We start from the raw sequence: 14,463 nt of genomic DNA on the forward strand, positions 1-14,463 counted from the left end.
AAATGTAACCTGTGCACTGGGCCTATTTTTAAATGGCCTAAAAGGTGTTTTAACTGGACTTATAGGGTCCGGTATAAGGTAGAAAATAAAGAGGAATGAAGAGTTTTAAATACAATAATTGACTATTCTAAAATTACATTGGTTGATGGTACATGAAATTAAATGCAGAGCACTCTATATCGGAAATTGCACTTTATGAGAGTATAAGGCCCTGAGTCTAATCAGAACTGTAGGTGGGATAATTTGGTTGGCAAGCACTTTATGAAACTGTAAGAACTTGAACCTCGTTAAGAATTGTATGCAGGATAATTTGGCTGACATGATGTGTTCGGCAGAATTAGTAGGGAAATTAAATTGGTGTAAGGTTGGGATAATGTAATGAACAATGTAGGAAGAGCTGGTTAACAAGAATTAGAATGATTCAAGAACTTTGTTTGTGAATGTAGTATGTAATAGAATTTTTTAATGAATTTGTATATTTTATTGTTTTTATACTTTTAAGGCTTATGCCAAATAAACACATTTTTTGTTTGATTGAAAATCAGTCCCCAGTTACAAAGCTGGCTCTCACCCCTTTCAGGCTGCCGTGTAAACAACCTGTGCCCGGTATACCCAGTCCAGTCCTGTCCCTCGTGCACTCCATGCTGCTCCCTTATCCCTACCCCCAAGCTCATGCATTGTTTCTCCCACAACTTTATAAAGTATAGAAACACAGCCGACAAATAACACAGACCTGTGTGCATGATAACAATTTGAAATAAATGGACTGTATGTATACTTTGGACATAGTGATACAGACATTGCTTAACTTACAGGTGTGTATCACTTCTGGATGAGCACCAAGCGTGTTTCCTCATCCCAGTGTTTTCTCATTTCACTACTCGCCTATACATATTGTGCACTCTTTATTGCTTAATATCAAAAGCATTGATTTTATCAAACAATTTTGAACTTGGTTTCGTTTCATTGTTAGCTTAAGGGCCACTATTCTCTTGATACTATTAATTACCGCAGTCCACATGGAATGCAGGATTCCCCTTATACTATAAGATTCTACTTGCTCTCAAAATGTTCAGAAAAATAAACTCGCAATCCGTGCAAGTCAATGTTTCTAACCACATGTGCCTTCATTTTCTGAAATTCTGAAAACCCAGAAGGCAATAAACGTCATTAGTTTACACAATTATTGTGGGTCATAGACAAAAGTTGCTTTCTAGAAAACCATGCTAACAATTGTACACCATAAGTGAAATTGGTTTGGTTCCCTTGGTAGGCTACTTTTGGACTGAAATGCAGTCATTTTTTATTTTATTTTTTAACTTTATTTCCGATGTCGAACTCAAAATTGTGAAATGTAAAACATTTACAAAGCATAAAAAAGCCACACAGTGCCATGATAAGGTTTCATGTGACACGGGAAGGTGAGGTATTAAAAGCTCTGAGTTTTCACGATTAATTTGCAACAGCAAGGTCATTGTGTGCTTTCGCAGCGCATCGCATATAGCAGTCATTGCACTATAATTTCATAAACGAAGTCGCCAGACTAACATAATGGTCCTAATTGATCAGAGAAAGCATTTACTCATTTGGTCGTCTACAATATTATTCAAAACAAGAGTATGTGCATACTTCACCGCTCCACATCCACAAGGGACTCCTAGCTGGAGTTCTCTCCTTCTGTAAATAGTTCAAGCAGCAAACCCCAAGCTAAAATTTTAGCTGTAGCACCATCTATGTATACTAATCGCAAATGCTGTTTTGCTGCCGCCCCCCAATACGCCAAGTGTCTCATCCAATGTTCTATCCGTGGCTTCATGATTCCCATTCAACTAATTGCTTCCCTTCTCTTAGTAAGCAAGAGAGCCAGCTGGGTCGATTTATAAGTTATTATGTACCCCCTTAGATCTGGGTATCACGCGCACTAAGCAGGTTGTGAGAGACAGTGGGAATATTAGCTCCGTAGCGGCCATTTAATTGGGGACAACCTCTTTCTACAAGGCCTGAACATCATCCCAGGCCCACTCCAAATGCAGTTAAGTGTCCCCTTCTTCTCCACATTGCTGGCTTCTAGCCCCCCATAGCTGGGTCCATCTTATTCAGCATACAGGGTTTGACAAAGATGTGATGTAGATAGTTAAAATGCAGGAGTTTAAACCTACTATTACATGATACAGTGCGGACCAGCTCCAGGGCCTGTCCCCAATCCGAAGAGAGGGGTTCCCCCAAGTCTTCCTTCCATGCTCTACGTGCTACATATAGTGCAGTCTACCTGTCATTTTTAAGCGCTGTATAAAACAGTGGAATCAAGTACCTTCCCTCCCCCTATGTTGCTAGCCCTCCCACGACCTCTGATGCACGTGGGGCATTCGGACAGTCACACCAAAATTCTCACACCAAACTGTCTAATTTAGCATATTGCAGAAACAGGCCTAGCCCTATTAGAAAGGTCTCCTGCTCCTCTTGGGATGATATGAAATGTTCCCCTGGGTAAATGTCTCCTGCTAATGGACAACCTCTGCTTCTCCATTGTTCCATTGACATATAGTCATTGATGGCACGAAAAGGCATGATATCCCACAAAGGTAATTCACTTTCAAATGGGGCCCTCCAATTAACCTTGCGAAAGACCTGCTCCCTTAGCACAGCTGTGATTTTTACCAGATGCATTATTGCGTATGGTGTTCTTCCCCCTCTCATCAGGAGCTGTGGTAGAGTATCCTCGCCCAGTAGGCCCTCATACAGTCATTTCACCCATTCTTTAGTGTTTGTCAGCCATCTAGCCGCATGCTGTAATTGGGCTGCATAATAATGAAGGTGTATATCTGGGACTGCTAGGCCTCCATCTTCCAGATTTCTCCACACTGTGGAGAGTGAAACCCTGCTGCGATGTCCAGCCCATATTAATGACCTCAATAACCCATCAAAGCTGAGAGACAAGTGGAAACAGTGTGTTCTGAACTAAATATAAAACAGCAGGGCAAGAAGACCATTTTGGCCACTGCCGCTCTGCCCATAGTGGAAAGGGGAGTTTATCCAAAAAGCAACTGAGTTCATCAAACCTCCCACTACCCTCTCCACATTAAGTCGGTGGTGTGCTTCTCTTGTGTGTTTGACCCGTATACCCAGATAGAGGAAGCCCTCCATTTCCCAGCAAAGGCCCACTTCTGGCAACTGATCAGCAGGCCATCCCGTCAGGCCCCCTAGGGGGAACAGGTGCGATTTCCGGGCATTGATCTTAAGCCCAGAGAATCTTCAAAATGTTGGCAGCATGTGCTTTAGTATTGGGACCGACTCTTTTGGGGTTTCAAGACACACCAGGGCATTGTCCGCATACCAGGAGATGATTTGAGTTTTCGTCCCAACCTGAATACCCTAGCAGGCCATATCCCGTCACAACAATAGGGCTAGTGGTTCAATTGCCATCGCAAATAAGAGTGGTGATAGGGGACATCCCTGTCTAATTCCCCTGCCTACCCAAAATGCCTCAGAGAGCTGACCCCCTTGTTTTATACATATGAAGGGCTCATTATAAGGAGACATACCCAAGCACAAAAGTTAGGGCCAAATCCTATGCCCTTAGCACTTTCAACAAATAACTCCAATCAATCGTATCAAAAGCCTTTTTCTAGGTCTAAAGATACTAGGGCCAAATCCTGCTCCTCGTCAGTCATCTCATGCAAAATGTGGGCAATCCGTCTCAAATTAAGGGGCATGCATTAAAAGGGGGCTCCCAGTTTTCAGAATGGGACCGTATGTACCCTGCAGGAGTAGTGCCAACATTTTGGTGCTACTCCTGCAGAGCTCATCAGTAGCGTCATATAGAAGGATGCTATTACTTCCTGTCCTGCGCCATGATACGCAGTCTTTAAATACTGAGGCCACATGGTGGCGTTAGGGGGGCGCTAAGGGGTGCTGGGAAAACGGCGCTGCACTCGGTGCAGCTGCACTTTCCATAAATCTGCCCATAAATGTAGTGCTACGTGTAGGTATAAATCCTCATTGCTCTTCATGGACCAAGATGCAGGTCAGCCCTTTCAATCTGGAAGCCAGGACCTTACAGAGGATTTTAAAATCTAAGTTTAACATGGTGAGAGGCCTCTAGGAGGAATGAACAACCCCGCCCCCTCCCGGTTTCAAGATGAGACATACAATCCCACCTCACATTGTAGCAGGCAAAACACCTCTTTCCCATGCTTCCTGAAACACTTCTAATAATTTGGGGAGTAGTGTGGCACCATATGTCTGACCAAATTCCACAGGGAAACTGTCTCCACCCAGCGTTTTTGACCTATTGAGTGTTTTCAAGGCCTCCCTCAATACCTCTGCCGTTATTTCCTCCTCCCATTCTTGCTTCTGTTCAGAGCTCAGAATGGGGAGATCTACCTCCCAGCCATTCTTCCACCTCTTGTTCCAGGTTAGCGGGACCAACTGTATAAACTGCACAGAGGTGCTCAACAAACACAGCTAGAATCTCACTTCTACAGGTAACACCTTCTCCTGCTTTGTTTTTAAGGTACAGGATAAGCAGGAATACAAACTCGTGTCTGAGTATCCACACCAACAAGCGTCCTGACTTGTCCCCTTCCCTATGCAATCTCTGTCGATATGACCTCAAAGTCATCCTGACAAGCATATTCCAAATCTCATTTGTGTCCCTGTGTACCTGTAACAGTGTCCTGTGTGCAGTGGCTGAATGTGTTTTTTCTCTCTGTAGTGACACCAATTTTTTCTTCCAATGCCTTGAGTTCAATTTCCATTTGGGGCCGTACTCCGCAAACTGTCCCCACACATGTCCCCCTCACTACTGCATTGAGAGCTTCCTACTCCACTGCTCTGTTTTGCCTGGTGCCCCAATTCAGTTCCCAATATTCCTGTATGAATGACACACGAGCCTCGTGCCCACGGGCTCCAAAAGGAAGTCCGGTGGCATGCTCCAGGTGAGCCGTTCATTTTCCTGAGCCCCCACTGCAGTTTCAACAGAACAGCAGCATGATCAGATAAGACTCTGCCCTAAGTGTTTAGCTGCAGACGTGTGTGTTGGTCCAACCAGCAAAAATCAATCTCAGCGGCTGTATGTTCCATGTGTTTTGGAATGGCACATATAGTCTTGCCCATCTGGGTGTAGCTTTTTCCAGCCATCTAGTAGCCCCAAACAATTTATTACCCTCTTGAGTGATCTCACCATCAGTGGTTTGGTGCCCTGTTTAGGCCGAAACTGGTGCCTATTACCATCTGTTATGCAGTTAAAATCTCAGGCCCAAATTATGGGGGTACCCATTGCTGATTCCAGCAAATCCAAAATTCTGTCATGAAACATGTAATCATCAGTTTTGAGTGCATACGTGTTTAGGCAGTCCATCCAGGGTGCCCTGCAGGAATAAGTAGCAGCCCTCTACATCAGCCTTGCTATATGTGTGCCTGAATGGTACCCCAGGGGCCACCCAGATGGGCACCTGTAGGAGGCTGGCCTGGCTTGTAGTGGGTACCAAGGGGTACTTACACTCTGTACCAGGACCAGTTATCCCTTATTAGTGTAGAAGAGGTGTTTTCTAGCAGCTTAGGCTGGTAGAAGGTAGCTATAGCAGAGCAGCTTAGGCTGAACTAGGAGACATGCAAAGCTCCTACTATATCACTGGTGTCATATGCACAATATCATAAGAAAACACAATACACAGATATACTGAAAATAAAGGTACTTTATTTTTATGACAATATGCCAAAAGTATCTCAGTGAGTACCCTCAGTATGAGGATAGCAAATAATACACAAGATATATGTACACAATACCAAAAATATGCAGTAATAGCAAAAGGAAGTAATGCAAGCAATGTAGAATTACAGTAGATTGCAATATGAGCACATAGGTATAGGGGCAACACAAACCATATACTCCAAAAGTGGAATGCGAACCACGAATGGACCCCAAACCTATGTGAGCTTGTAGAGGGTCGCTGGCACTGTAAGAAAACAGTGAGGGTTAGAAAAATAGCCCACCCCAAGACCCTGAAAAGTAGGTGTAAAGTGCACCTATATTCCCCAGAGAGCACAGAAGACGTGATAGGGGAATTCTGCAAGGAAGACCAACACCAGCAATGCAACCAAAGTGGATTTCCGGACGAGAGTACCTGTGGAACAAGGGGACCAAGTCCAAGAGTCACGACAAAGTCGAGAGTGGGCAGATGCCCAGGAAATGCCAGCTGAGGGGGCAAAGGAGCTACCACTGGATGGTAGAAGCTGTGGATTCTGCAAGAACGAAGAGGGCTAGAAACTTCCCCTTTGGAGGATGGATGTCCCACATCGTGAAGAAGCTTGCAGAGGTGTTCCCACGCAGAAAGACCGCAAACAAGCCTTGCTAGCTGCAAGGGTCGCGGTTAGGGTTTTTGGGTGATGCTGTGGCCCAGGAGGGACCAGGATGTCACCACTTGCGTGAGGAGACAGAGGGGGCGCCAAGCAAGACAAGGAGCCCTCACAGAAGCAGGCAGCACCCGCAGAAGTGCCGGAACATGCACTATGAAGAGGAGTGAACCGGAGCTCACCCGAAGTCACAAAAGGAGATCCCACGACACCGGAGGACAACTCAGGAGGTTGTGCACTGCAGGTTAGAGTGTCGGGACCCAGGCTTGGCTGTGCACAAAGGAAATCCTGGAAGAGTGCACAGGAGCCGGAGCAGCTGCAAATCACGCGGTACCCAGAAATGCAGTCTAGCGTGGGGAGGCAAGGACTTACCTCCACCAAACTTGGACTGAAGAGTCACTGCACTGTGGGAGTCACTTGGACAGAGTTGCTGAGTTCCAGGGACCACGCTCGTCGTGCTGAGAGGGGACCCAGAGGACCGGTGATGCAGTTCTTTTGGTGCCTGCGGTTGCAGGGGGAGGATTCCGTCGTCCCACTGGAGATTTCTTCAGAGCTCCTAGTCTAGAGAGGAGGCAGACTACTCCCACAGCATGCACCACCAGGAAAACAGTCGAGAAGGCGTCAGGATCAGTGATACAAGGTTGCAGTAGTCGTCTTTGCTACTTTGTTGCGGTTTTTCAGGCGTCCTGAGCAGTCAGCGGTCGATCCTTTGGCAGAAGGTGAAGAGAGAGATGCAGAGGAACTCTGATGAGCTCTTGCATTCGGTATCTAAAGAATTCCCCAAAGCAGAGACCCTAAATAGCCAGAAAAGGAGGTTTGGCTACCTAGGAAGGAGGACAGGCTAGCAACAAAGGTAAGAACCTATCAGGAGGAGTCTCTGACGTCACCTGCTGGCACTGGCCACTCAGAGCAGGCCAGTGTGCCAGCAGCACCTCTGCTTCCAAGATGGCAGAGGTCTGGAGCACACTGGAGGAGCTCTGAGCACCTCCCCTGGGAGGTGCAGGTCAGGGGAGTGGTCACTCCCCTTTCCTTTGTCCAGTTTCGCGCCAGAGCAGGGCTGGGGGATCCCTGAACCGGTGTAGACTGGCTTATGCAGAGATGGGCACCATCTGTGCCCATTAAAGCATTTCCAGAGGCTGGGGGAGGCTACTCCTCCCTAGCCCTGACACCTTTTTCCAAAGGGAGAGGGTGTAACACCCTCTCTCTGAGGAAGTCCTTTGTTCTGCCTTCCTGGGCCAAGCCTGGCTGGACCCCAGGAGGGCAGAAACCTGTCTGAGGGGTTGGCAGCAGCAGCAGCTGCAGTGAAACCCCGGGAAAGGCAGTTTGGCAGTACCCGGGTCTATGCTAGAGACTCAGGGATCATGGAATTGTCTCCCCAATGCCAGAATGGCATCGGGGCGATAATTCCATGATCTTAGACATGTTACATGGCCATGTTCGGAGTTACCATTGTGACGCTAAACATAGGTAGTGACCTATGTATAGTGGACGCGTGTAATGGTGTCCCCGCACTCACAAAGTCCGGGCAATTTGCCCTGAACGATGTGGGGGCACCTTGGCTAGTGCCAGGGTGCCCACACACTAAGTAACTTAGCACCCAACCTTTACCAGGTAAAGGTTAGACATATAGGTGACTTCTAATGTACTTAAGTGCAGTGGTAAATGGCTGTGAAATAACGTGGACATTATTTCACTCAGGCTGTAGTGGCAGGCCTGTGTAAGAATTGTCAGAGCTCCCTATGGGTGGCAAAAGAAATGCTGCAGCCCATAGGGATCTCCTGGAATCCCAATACCATGGGTACCTCAGTACCATATACTAGGGAATTATCAGGGTGTTCCAGTATGCCAATGTGAATTGGTGAAATTGGTCACTAGCCTCTTAGTGACAATTTGGAAAGCAGAGAGAGCATAACCACTGAGGTTCTGGTTAGCAGAGTCTCAGTGAGACAGTTAGTCATCACACAGGGAACACATACAGGGCACACTTATGAGCACTGGGGCCCTGGCTGGCAGGGTCCCAGTGACACATACACTAAAACAACATATATACAGTGAAATATGGGGATAACATGCCAGGCAAGATGGTACTTTCCTACAGCACCCCCTTGCATAAGAGGAGTATGTGGACATAAACAGCTGACCTCATCATTTTTTGGCCAGCTTTAGGGTTTCATCCCCATCAGATGTGTCTCCTGGAAGCATGCACTCTGTACTGCTTGATCACACAACTAAGAATGTATCCTATAGAACATAGTGTACTGTCTGAGCCCCCTGACATTCCAGGTTATAACCTTTAGTCGATCTACCATAAACCCATATAACTCTGCTCTTGAAGGGGACCAAGCCCGTCACCTAGTGTCCCTAAAGGATTGGAAAGTATCCATAGGGAACCCACACCTTCTTGAACCCCCATGCACACTGCGGTGGCATACAACGTTATTTCAACTTTTTCAGAAACAGTGCAACTAACTCCCACCCCTCCCAATCTGGCCGGATAAGCAGTGAAACAACCAATAAAACTGCTGCAAATACATTACATAGTATGCTCTCACGAAATCCAGCCTAATCCCATTTACCCTTCCATTGCCTACCACAAACGTGGAAGGGCTCTCCTCAGACCCTTACAGGGTATCCTACCATGTCGGAACCATTACATCCACATATCAACAATCATAAGTTTTGGACATATTTAAAGAGAGCCCATTGAACAATCTACTGTAATTGTACTAATACCGAAAATCCATGCTTCCCCGGCAGGGTAACAAGGCCCACCTTCCCGTGCATAGTGTATGCCATGGAACTCCAATTGGGTCAGATTATCGAGCTACCCTCCAAAGTGCATGTTTCAGAAATATCCTCGTGCTCTTCAGATTGCAGACTCCCATCAGCCGATGAGTCTCGAGAAGATGGATCAATTGCAATTGTGCCGTCGTCCTAGAAAAACAATTCCTCATCTGTCACGGGGAGACCATCCCCAGTCACAGTTTTTTAACGCTGTCTGCAGTTGGTGTTGCGTGATCCAGCGAAAGCAGCTGAGCTCGAGCGCTGAGGACTGGCCGCATCCCTGGACACCTTGTCCCACATCTCCAGCCAGCGCCAGACATCCTGTGTGGTATCAAAAGAGTGGGATTTACCAGATACGACCCGAAGCCTGGCCAGGTACAGCAGCATGTATCTGACAACCATGGACCTCAGCTTTGCCTTGACCCAGAGGAAGCCTTTCTGTGAGTTCTGTACTTTTTTGGTGTAATCAGGATATATGGATATCTTTTGGTTCTCAAAGCGAGCCAATTCCGTCTCTCTGTCTGCCTGCAAGATAGAGTCTCTATCCTTATAATTCAATATGCAGGTGATGATGGCTCACAGACGGTCCCCAGGGCTGAAAGGCACCACTAGTGCCCTGTGGGCCCTCTCGATGGCAAACAATGGCGACAATCCCGTTGGTTTCAGGGTAGATGTAGGAAAGTACCATCTTTCTTGGGATGTTACCCCCATTTTTACCTGTATGTCAGTATGTTTTTGCCTGTCTCCCTGGGATCCTGCTGGTCAGGACCCCAGTGCTCATAGTTTGTGGCCTAATGTGTGTATAGTGCTTAACTGTGTCACTGAGGCTCTGCTAATCAGAACCTCTGTGCTTATGCTCTCTCTGCTTTTAAATTTGTCACTATAGGCTAGTGACTTAATTTACCAATTCTAATTGGCACACTGTACCCCCCTTATAATTCCCTAGCATATGGTACTGAGGTACCCAGGGCATTGGGGTTCCAGGAGATCCTTATGGGCTGCAGCATTTCATTTGCCACCCATAAGGAGCTCAGACAAACCCTTTCACAGGACTGCCACTGCATCCTGCTCGAAATAGAGCACACACTACTTCACAGCCATTTTCACTGCACTTAAGTAACTTATAAGTCACCTAGATGTCTAGCCTTCATTTACTGAAGGCTAGGTGCAAAATTACTAAGTGTGAGGGCACCCTTGCGCAAGCAAAGGTAGCCCCATGCTGTCCAGGGTCAAATCCCCAGATTTCGTGAGTGCAGGGATGCCATTAAATGCGTACACTACATATAGGTCAATACCTATATGTAGCTTCACAATGGTAACTCCGAATATGGCCATGTAACATGTCTAAGATCATGGAATTGTCCCCCCATGCCAAATCTGGTATTGGGGTGCCAATCCCATGCATCCCTGGGGCTCCAGCATGGACCCCGGGTACTGCCAAACCAGCTATCAGGGGTTTTCACTGCAGCTACCACTGCTGCCAACCCACAGGCAGACTTCTGCCCTCCTGGGGTCTGGGCAGCCCAGTCCCAAGAAGGCAGAACAAAAGATTTCCTCAGAGAGAGGGTGTTACACCCTCTCATATTGGAAATAGGTGTTAAGGGCCTGAGATGAGTAGCTTCTCCTGGCCTCTGGAAATGCTTTGAAGGGCACAGATGGTGCCCTCCTCACATAAACCAGTCTACACCAGTTCAGGGATCCCTCAGCCCCTGCTCTGGTGCGAAACTGGACAAAGGAAAGGGAAGTGACCACTCCCCTGTCCATCACCACCCCAGGGGTGGTGACCAGAGCTCCTCCAGTGTGTCCCAGACCTCTGCCATCTTGAATGCAGAGGTGTGAGGGCGCAATGGAGGCCTCTGAGTAGCCAGTGCCAGCAGGTGACTTCCAAGACCCCTCCTGATAGGTGCTTACCTGACTAGGTGACCAATCCTCCTCTGAGGGCTATTTAGGGTCTCTCCTGTGGGCTTCTCTTCAGCTAATGAATGCAAGAGCTCACCAGAGTTCCTCTGCATCTCCCTCTTCGACTTCTGCCAAGGATCGACTGCTGACTGCTCCAGGATTCCTGCAAAACTGCAACAAAGTAGCAAGAAGACTACCAGCGACATTGTAGCACTTAATCCTGCCGGCTTTCTCAACTGTTTCCTGGTGGTGCATTTTCTGGGGGCTTTCTGCCTTCACCCTGCACTGGAAGCCAAGAAGAAATCTCCCATGGGTCGACGAAATCTTCCCTCTGGTAACGCAGGCACCAAACTTCTGCTTCACCGGTCCTCTGAGTCCCCTCTCATCGTGACGAGCGTGTCCCTGGAACACAGGAGCTGGATCCAAGTGACCCCGACAGTATAGCTGTCCAAATTTGGCGGAGGTAATTCCTTGACTCCCCATGCCAGATAGTAATCCTGTGTACTGAGTGATCTGCAGCTGCTAGGGATTCTGTGCACTTTTGCAAGGAATCCTTTGTGCACAGCACAGCCCAGGTCCCCAGCACTCCGTCGTGCATTGCTCAACTCGCTGAGTTGACCACCAGCTTCGTGGGACCCTCCTTTGTAGTGTTGAGATGACGTGCTCAGTTTTCTTGAACCTGTGTTCAAGTACTTCTGCGGGTGCTGCCTGCTTCTGCGTGGGCTCTCTGTATTGCTGAGTGCCCCCCCCCCTCTGTCTCCTCCTCCAAGGGGCGACCTCTTGGTCCTTCCTGGGCAGCCCCCATTTTCTTCAACTGCAGCCTTTGCAGCTAGCAAGGCTTGTTTGTTGTCTTTCTGTGTGGAAACAACTCTGCATCCTCCAGCACGCCGTGGCACACCTTCTGTGCAAAGGAGAAGTTTCTTCCGTAGTTGCAGAACCTTCAGCTTCTTCCACGCGGAGGCAGCCATTTTGCACCTTCCGGGGTTTAGTGGGCTCCTGCCCCCCCTGGACACTTTTGTGACTCTTGGACTTGGTCCCCTTCCTTTACAGGTCCTCAGGTTCAGGAATCAATCTTCAGTGCTTCACAGTCAGTTATGGTCTTTGCAGAATCTCCTCTCATGACTTTAGTGTGTTTCTGGGGAAGTAGGGTAACTTTACTCTTACTTTTCAGGGTCCTGGGGTGGGGTATCTTGGACACCCTTAGTGTTTTCTAACACTCCCAGCGACCCTCTACACACTACACTAGGCCTGGGGTCCCTAAGTGGTTCACATTCCATTTTCTTAGTATATGGTTTGTGTTGCCCCTAGGCCTATTGCATCCTATTGTATTCTACAGTGTTTGCACTACTTTTCTAACTGTTTACTTAGCTGATTTTGGTTTGTGTGTATATTTTGTGTATTTTCTTTACCTCCTAAGTGAGTATATCCTCTGAGATATTTTTGGCACATTGTCACTAAAATAAAGTACCTTTATTTTTAGTAACTCTGAGTATTGAGATTCTTTTGATATAGTGCTATATGATGTAAGTGGTATAGTAGGAGCTTTACATGTCTCCTAGTTCAGCCTAAGCTGCTCTGCTATAGCTGCCTCTATCAGCCTAAGCTGCTAGAACACCTCTATTCTACTAATAAGGGATAACTGGACCTGGCACAAGGTGTAAGCACCACAAGGTACCCACTATAAGCCAGGCCAGCCTCCTACAACAGCTCATTGATTTCAGCACTATATAGTCAGTTTGGAGTCCTGCTGGGCTACAGAAAGTAGCATACAGGATGTCATCCCCAATTACCGATGTACATCCCCTAGTGTAACAAAGCCAATGGATTACTTTGTTCACACAGGAATATTGTGATTCTCTACCTCCACATGGAAGTCCTGAGACATCTGTCAAGTAGATGTCACTCGAGTTTCACGTTTGCTTCGTGCTACTGCTGGGACCGCTGTACCCAACGGGATTCTGGTCTTTCTGGCTCACATTTGAAGATGGTTGATCTTTTCTGATTTTATTAACATTTTATCATAGATGCATACATTTTTCAGATGTCACACCCTGCCTCTTAAATGGATATATGGATTTGATATTGCATCTCCATTGTAACACCAATAGACTGGACATATAGGGTAATTTTGATGCAGTTTCCTTTTAAATTGCTCATTGTAATTTTGAGATTTTAAAATGTTTTTAAATCGTTATTTTAATAAACATATATTCAAAGTGAAACTGTGCTTGCTATAATTGTATTACTAGCTCTTAACTTTTTACTTGAAATAGACGTATTTGGATTGTGATAACCAAGATATCTTTTAAATTCCCGTTTAAATGGATCCAAGGGGCATATTTGCAATCTATTGACGCAGGGCAGCGCCTCAAGCCTTCTTGCTGCGCTGCCCTACATAGAAGGAAAAGGGCAGGAATGCGCTGCATATACAAGATACAGCGAATTCCTGTCCTTTCCCTCTGGTGCAAGGGTGTCCGCGTTGCAGGGATGATTCTTTTTGTGCAGGAAGGGACACCTTCCTGCACAAAAACAATCACAAGATGCGTTTTCCTCGATGTGTGCTGCAGAATGCTTCCCGACTTGCCACTTCTATACATTGTTTTTCATATTGTTTTGCATTTGCTCTTTTTCAGCTATATGCCCAAATTTGATTTCTTTCTATTCACTCTGCCTCTCCCCCTGCCTGGCAACAAGATTCGCAATTTTGCATTTTTGCTGCTGAAGTACCTACAGCAGACGCCCCATCTACCACTCTATTTAGAAATTGCACCATAGTATCAAAAAAGGATAGTTGTGGGTATGCATATCTGTACTAGAAAAAAATATTTTTAGCTATAGTGTTTGCATTGAAAATTATATCACATCATAACAGTAAATCAATAGCAATTTAAACATTCTTTTGTTTAGTAAAACACACTAATCTATCAAAGATTTCCATAATGAGAGACACGTCTTTCTGTTTGAAATTTCAGCAATGATTTGTGGTACTTGGAGTTTCACTCAGAAAGACAATTGCTCACTAACCTTTTCAGTTAGTATGGTGGACTGGCAGCCTGGTGGTATTTGTGAGGCACACATAAGATTATCTCTTATCAGCTCAGAAAGCATGGAAAGATAAACATCGGAAATTGAATTGCACCTTTCTAACCTTTTCAGCAGGCATTTTTGGTAACTTTTCCGATAAGCGAGCTGCAGGACTCCTATTATACTGAATATGCTTAGTGTAGGTGCTATTTTAGGAGCGCTGTGAATCCAATTTTTTCTTCTTACATCCTGTCTTAGACAGAATAGCACACAGCTAACAGAAATGAATAATTACATAGGTGTCTGCTATACATCGCCAAAGTAGTGACCTTAGGTTTATGGTGGTAGTGCATGCATTTCCTATCGGGTAATTTCCATAAATTACCTAATTTGAAAAGAAAC

At 46.3% G+C, this 14,463-nt stretch overlaps 1 protein-coding gene across 1 annotated transcript in view; it reads right to left on the reverse strand.

The window, feature by feature from the left end:
- ROBO3 (roundabout guidance receptor 3) overlaps positions 1–14,463 on the reverse strand; it is a 639,417-nt gene that overhangs the window by 191,834 nt on the left and 433,120 nt on the right. The window lies entirely within an intron of this gene.

This window comes from Pleurodeles waltl, chromosome 3_1, assembly GCF_031143425.1.
Source record: "Pleurodeles waltl isolate 20211129_DDA chromosome 3_1, aPleWal1.hap1.20221129, whole genome shotgun sequence".
In the NCBI taxonomy this organism is placed as follows: domain Eukaryota; kingdom Metazoa; phylum Chordata; class Amphibia; order Caudata; family Salamandridae; genus Pleurodeles; species Pleurodeles waltl.